This window comes from Dermacentor andersoni, chromosome 11, assembly GCF_023375885.2.
Source record: "Dermacentor andersoni chromosome 11, qqDerAnde1_hic_scaffold, whole genome shotgun sequence".
Lineage (NCBI taxonomy): Eukaryota > Metazoa > Arthropoda > Arachnida > Ixodida > Ixodidae > Dermacentor > Dermacentor andersoni.
In genome coordinates this window covers 42,737,192-42,744,216 of record NC_092824.1, presented here as the reverse complement: position 1 = coordinate 42,744,216, position 7,025 = coordinate 42,737,192, and the positions used below count along the sequence as shown (strand labels likewise).

General features: G+C 49.4%; 1 long non-coding RNA gene across 1 annotated transcript in view; it reads left to right on the top strand.

The window, feature by feature from the left end:
- LOC140214037 (uncharacterized) overlaps window positions 1-7,025 on the top strand; it is a 219,858-nt gene that overhangs the window by 61,738 nt on the left and 151,095 nt on the right. The gene's annotated exons all lie outside the window — the stretch shown is intronic.

Sequence of the window (7,025 nt, the reverse complement as noted above, 5' to 3'; positions counted from 1 at the left end):
TGTGGCGTTCCGAATGAAATGGCACTTACAGATTGACGGCATATCGACACGTGCACTCGTTCATCTTTTTCCGGTGACCGCTTTTCAGTCGCTTCGATATATTAAACGTTATCGCTCGGCGGAGGACGCACCTCCATATATCGGAAGTTTCTCGAATATTATAGTCGGTTCTACTCGTTGTCTGTTGTCATCGCACGTTGTCTGACCCGATTGTACGCGCGACCAGAATTATGCAGTGCGTTATACAAATTACACAGGCACCGGCGATTATGCTGGCAAGCTTAGCACGCTGATCAGATTTCGACGATTGCCGACTGTGCTCGCCGCTACCGTTGTACTTTGAGTGTCAATTCCTGTCGGGGGGATCAGATTCGTCCAATGAAGAGTTTCACGATTCACAGTTTTCGCTCCTCTGTTTATCGTCACTAGAACGTGGCATCTGGTAGAGGCACTTTGCGTTCATGTACCGGACGCCCCCGCAAAGCCGTGAAACAGGCCAGAATCTCTAAGAGAACACCAGCTCCACCCCACATCATCGAGCCAGGTCAGGCAACAATATCTGTCCCCGGACCAAGAACTTGTTCCTCAGATGAGCGATAAATTCCACGATAGAAGGCACAATGGCAGCTTCAGTGGCACTCACACCGAACGTGTTGCAGCAGCCCAGTGAGCCACCGGCCTTCCGCGGATCTTCATTCAAAACCAGGAAAGCTGGATGGAAACTTACGAAAGGGTCACCGCGTTCAAGCCCTCCAACTACGACGATACGCTGCGTCATGTATAGTTCTCCGAAATTAAGCGCCCCCGCCCCACGCCGCCACTCCTCAATCATGTTCATAATGCGCCGCCAAGCCAGTCTTGAGACTTGACAGCTATTCGGCGGTCAACACTGGACTGCTGTTGCAATATTATGGCCGAGGCGTCGAAACGATCACTCGTCGGGTGTAGGAAAAGGCCACTGAACTGATCGCGTTAAACAGCTTGATATTCTCCCAGTTAAGAGATCGCGGAATATTTTCGCCTTTCTCGTTATTTTGATGCTTGTTTCGAAATTTCAAGGTGCTGCCGCTGGAAAGGCTGTACTGGTATCTTTTCAACGATCTACGTTTCGCAGCGACATCGCAAAAATTCGAAATTGCAATCAAACCGTGCAGTAACTGTTCAATCCATAAGAAATATGAATGTCGCCCGTTATTTCGTGTGGGTTTTATCCTTCATTGTAGAGCACTTTTCGTGCAAAATTGGCAACGGGAGTAAGGAGTCGCAAGAAATTAAAAATGAAGCTTTATATGGAGAGAGAGAGCCGAGGAACAGCCAAACAGGAAAGAAAAGCAAAAAATAACGAATTTAGGCGTTGTTTGGGAAAATATTTACGCACGAAAATCCTTGTATTTAAAAAGGAAGTAGAGAAAATGCCGCCGGATGTGAAGAATGGTGCTCTGTATTTTGAATGACGCTTCTACAGTTATCATTTGAGCCACCTAACGTAGCCACGTCTCTGCTGCACTTATGCGGATGTTTTTCTAACCTTCCGCGGACGCGTAGTGCGTCTAGAAACGCCGCGTCCAGCGTTCTGTGCGGTTGTACGGGACTGGTGGCCAAGCTTCATTAAGCAAATTCCCAAATAACGATACGAGTCGTTTTTGGCACCTAACTTGGTAGAGAATTAAACGAGGGGTACAGATAACTGATTGTTCCGCAAATATATCGTTCTCGATAATTCTTCCAGAGCTAATTAGAAAAGCAGTGCTAGAAATCTTCATTTTACGCTTTCGCTTGTTTACTTGTTCTTGGCTGTTTCCTTGCTGCGTTTCTTTCCTGCGCGAGCCAACTGGATGTGGTTCCTCGTTTGTCATGTAACGGACAGGTGTATGTCACAGGCGTACTTGTGAAATACACCTTATTTAATTTCTCTTTAGAGGGTGTACGCGCCCTTATAGCGAATGGTGGGAATTATTAACGTTTCTGCTTGTAAAAGTGCACCCCCCTCCTGATTTGCATAGAAAAGCTACCTTGGGTTAATGAAAAGCAATAAGCCTTCGGCCACTCCGCCAGAGCCCTTACCCAGTTTTGACGCGCAAACATGAAGCTATATAAAACAACAAATCGACGAAATGGTGCACGACGACATCATCCAGCTGTCGAAAAGCCCGTGAGCGTCTCCTGTATTCATCGCGAAGGATAGAATTCCCCATTTCTGGATCGAATAGCGTAGCCTGAACAAAATCACGAAAGACGCATACGCCCTCCCCGTGAGGGATGGTTCGAAAAATGACTAACGTATGCGAAAATGTCGTTACCGATAGGAATGAGGGCATTTGCTTTTTTAGTGACCTTTAATGAAAGAATGAGCGAGGGGAAAGTGACCGCGTTAGAGAAACACTAGAAAAACATGAAAGTACTACACACTTGACTAATAGAACTAAAGTCCCAGAGAATCAACCACTAAAGTCTCAGAGAACTATATAGTGCCAGGTCGCGATAAATAACATTTGTAAATGATCACCTTGTGTACGTCGATGCATTGTTGGCGGGTCGATACATTCCGCTTCACGATGACGCCAGGAATGAGCGTGGCATGGTCGGACGGGTCATGGGAGGCCTAGGAACGAACAGGCGGGTAGGCCTGGCACAGCGTGGTCCCGGACAACCAACGGAAGGTCCAGGGCTGCAATTCGTACCGGTCCATGTGCAGCGGGCCATGGCCGGCAGAAGAATCGCCAGGTAAATGGAGTAGCCAGGCAGTAGCTGGGCTTCGGGACGCCAACCTGACGAGCTCTTGCTGCTTGGCACTGCTCGCTTCTGTGCTGTTCCACGAGCTTCTCCCGCCACTTCTTTTTCCTTTTTCTCATTCTTCGCGTGTTAAATCTCTATTGGTCAAATTTGTTCGTTTGTCATTTCCGGTCTTCTTCTTTTTCTGCATCCTCCGTTCGTCACAAGCCAGCATCATTGCCTCTTCGTCGTCTTCGTCGTGTTCGCGTCGTTTCGTACGCGCAGCGCACAACACCACGGACACAGCTTACCAGATTTGAATACTGCGCACAAGATTACAAAAGCCCTCTTCCACCCCCCTCGTGAAAGTTAAAAACAAACTGTCCTAAATGGGCGTGAGACCGGAAATACAAATATTTCCGCACAAAGCAAACAATGAACTAATTTACTTAAATGTATACTGAGAAACAAGTTGTTGCTCAAGGACAATAAGTCAGTGCATAGCAGTCAACAAGCAAGAACAGTCCTATATTATTTGTCATGTGTTTAGTCTCTATGGTTACAGCCTACAAATGTAATCAGCACCAACGTTCTATGAACCTTGCGATTTTGCCTGGTGCAAAAAAAAAAAAAGAGAAAAACTTCACGATTTAGTGTTGGTAGAAGGGCTGAAATTAAGGTGCACAACATGGACTGGTCCAGGCCGTGAGCGTCGGCTCCGTGATTGCAGAATACCGTCTGGCATGACTTCATGTCGGGTGCGCGAATGCGTCACATGATATTATAGGCTCCCAAATAGTCTCGCAAAAGTTTGTCGCTAACTCCTCGTCGCCATATTGGAGTCCAAACCCAAACACCGTCGCAAGACTGTTATTCGACGTAACGTCGTCGAAGGTTGTAGTGTCGGCTTTCGGTCCTCCACTGGTTCTTGAGCAGCAGGTGGATGGGCTGTCGGGCTTCTTCGACGCGGTGAAGACAGGCGACGACTTCCAGATACACTTCGTCGGTGACGTGCTGCAGCATGACGTCGAGAGTCGTGGTCGAGTGCCTGTGGTAAATCAGCTTGTACGGTGCGATCTGCTTTGTTTCTTGCACCCGATGTCGTGAGCGAAGGTTGCGTACGGGAAGACGGCATCCCACATATTGTGTTCGATGTCGACATACATCGCTAACATGTCGGTGAGCGTCTTGTTCACACGTTCGTTAGACCATGTGTCTGCGCGTGGTAGGCAGTGGTCCTCCTGTTGCTTGTCTGGCTGTATTGCAGAATGGATTGGGTGAGCTCTGCCGTAAAGGCCATTCCTGTGTCGGTGATGAGGAATTCTGGGGCGCCATGTCGCAGCAGGGTGTTCTCGACGAAAAAATTCGCTATTTCTGCTGCACTACTTTTGGGCAGGGCTTTTGTTTTGGCGTAGCGCGTAGGTTAGTCGGTGGCCACGAAGATGCGGCCACTTGTTTACATATATTTATGTTGCAAAGGGTCCCAACAAATTCACCACAATCTGCTAAAACTGTCGGCGAGGACGCTCGATGGGCTGCAGTAAACATGATGGCTTCGTCGGTGGTGTCTTGCGTCGCTGGCCGTCAATGCCTGCCTTGACATAGCGGGCGACGTCAGTGGTCACGAGTGGGAAATAGTACTTCTGTTGTATTCTTGCGAGCGTGCGGGAAAAGCACGGCTGCCCGGCTGTCTGATCGTCGTGCAAGAGTTCTGGCCTGAGTGCTGCTGGCACAACAAGAAGGTAGTTTGCGGGGACTGGGGAGAAGTATTTACGAGGACGTCGTTGTGCAAGCAAAACGAAGACAATCCACGGCGAAATACCCTAAGGATACCATCGGTATTGCCTTCTAAGTGCTCCACAAGGATTCATAACATCGCATCTGCTCGTTGCTGTTCGTCAGTGTTGTCTGCAGTTATTGTTCCTAGGAAGGCGTCGTTGTGGAGTTCGCCTTGCGGTGGCGAGTCAATAGGGGTGCGCGACAGGCAGTCGGCGTCATAATGCTTCCTCCTGGACTTATGCACCACGGTGATGTCACATTTCTAGAGTCTGAGACTCCATCGCGCTAGTTCACCTGATGGATCCTTTAAGTTTGCCAGCCAATACAATCATGGTGGTCGCTTACCCCTTTGAAGCGCCTGTCGTATATGGAAGGCCGAAATTTCGCCGTAGCCCAAATGGTCGCAAGGCACTCTTTGGCCGTCGTAGAATAATTCGCTTCCGCTTAATAATATTAAGCACTCCATTATGAGCGGAATAATAATATTCCGCTCATAATAGTGCTCCGCCAGTATTGCGACAACGTTTCATTTTGAAAAACAGAAACATCACGGTCGAGTGAGTTGAACCGTCTGGAAAGTCTCAAACACAGGAAGTAATGTCAACGTGGGGGGTCATTATACAACTAGGGTACATCTGCTGAACACACGAAAGTGTTATCCAGAAATATCGCAGATAGGAATCCCACTTCACTAGTAAGTATGCTGAACTTGGTGTAAAATTGGGAAAATCATATTTCCACCTCTGACAACTGTTTGTCAATAAAAGGAAGCAGCATAAAATAAAGTACTTTTTTCATTACGAAATTACCGCTTTACTTGCATATATCGAAGAAAACGAAGTACAAGCATTAGTTTCGCGATGGTATGTAAAAAACAGTGAGGGGTTTCAAGCGAAAGGCAAAATGTAGCTGACACTGAGTGAAGGCAAAGTACTGCACAGGTGTATTATATTGTCAGAGTCGGTAATGTGGGAAGAAGAGGACGTTGTTGGTGGCCTTGGAAACGGCGCAGAAGAGTTTAACCCATCGTGGGTAGGAGCCACACGTGCCACAGGCTACAACAACAACAACAAGAGTTTAACATTATCCCTGCTCTACGCTTGTTGGCTCACCCATTAAAAGCCATCTGTAAATAGACGCATGCTTCTTCCTTCCGGTAACATCATTGGTGGACGTGCGGGGTGATCACTTGCGCAAGACGAAGCTCCGCAGCGGACGCAACCTGGCCGCCATGTCATCCGAAGGAGAGAGTTCAACCACGGCCCCGTCGTTGCCACCGACGGTAATCCTGGCCCAGCCTCTCGACCCTGGCATGTTTTCCGGGATCGACAATGTTGACGTCCATGACTGGTTGCAGAATTACCAATGGGTCAGCGCACACAACAGGTGGGATAACACGCTTATGCTGGCCAATATAATATTCTACCTCCAGAATTTGGCATGGGTCAGGTTCGAAACAGACGAAGAAGAGATTACGAGTTGGGACCAGTGCAAACAGAAGCTCAGAGATTTGTTCGGCAAGCCCGTCGGCCGCCAACGTGCTGCGAAGATGGACCTTGGGACCCGTGTACACACGTCCACTGAATCTTACGTGGCGTTTATCCAGCACGTCCTCGCTCTTTGCCGCAGAGTGGATAACAATATGGCAGAGGCAGACAAGGTCCGCGACGTTTTAAAAGGCATCGCGGACGGCGCGTTTAACCTGCTTGTTTAGAATAACATAACGGTCAATGAGGTCATTAACGAATGTCGCCGCTTTGAAGACGCGAAGAGTCGCCGCATAGTTCAACAGTTTACGCATCTACGTAATACCGCAGCTTCGTCGACGTGCGAAGACGTTTGTCCACCGCGTGAACCCACCTCCTGTGAGAACGTCGTACATACCGTTCGGCGAGAAATCGAAGTAGCGTCTCCTGCCACGCCAGTGACGCAGAGCTTTGATGATTACCGGCCGCTTGTGTCCCTCATTCAGTCGGTCATTCGCAAAGAACTTGCCAATGTGAATCTCCCGTCCATCTGCTCCGCCAGCCCTCCTGACTTTGCTTCGTCTGCTGTCTCTGCCCATGTTCACCGGAGCCAATACGGTCCATATCCGAGCTATCGCAACCCGGCCGAATTGCGCACACATGACGATAGACCCATCTGCTTTTACTGTGGACGTGTGGGCCACATCGCTCACCAATGTCGAAGTTCCTGGCCAGCCCACTCTCGACCAAGCTTTCCCGCCTACCGCAGCTCTCCACTGAGTCCTCGCTCGCCATCACTCTCCACCGAGGTTGAAGACGCACCTGACAACGCTCGAGTGACCGCGACCAGCCGCTCGCCATCACCACATAGTCGCCGCTCCCGTTCGCCCCAGCTGCGTCGCTCTCCATCCCCAGCTTACCGTCGCCGTTCTCTGACAGGAAACTAACTGGGAGGTGACGCTGCTCTAGGACCCCGGCCTGAAATTCGTCTGCTGATCCTGCCTACTAACCGGAACCTTCTGGACGCGGGCGTGGATGGTTTGCCCGTTACAGCACTCATCGACACTG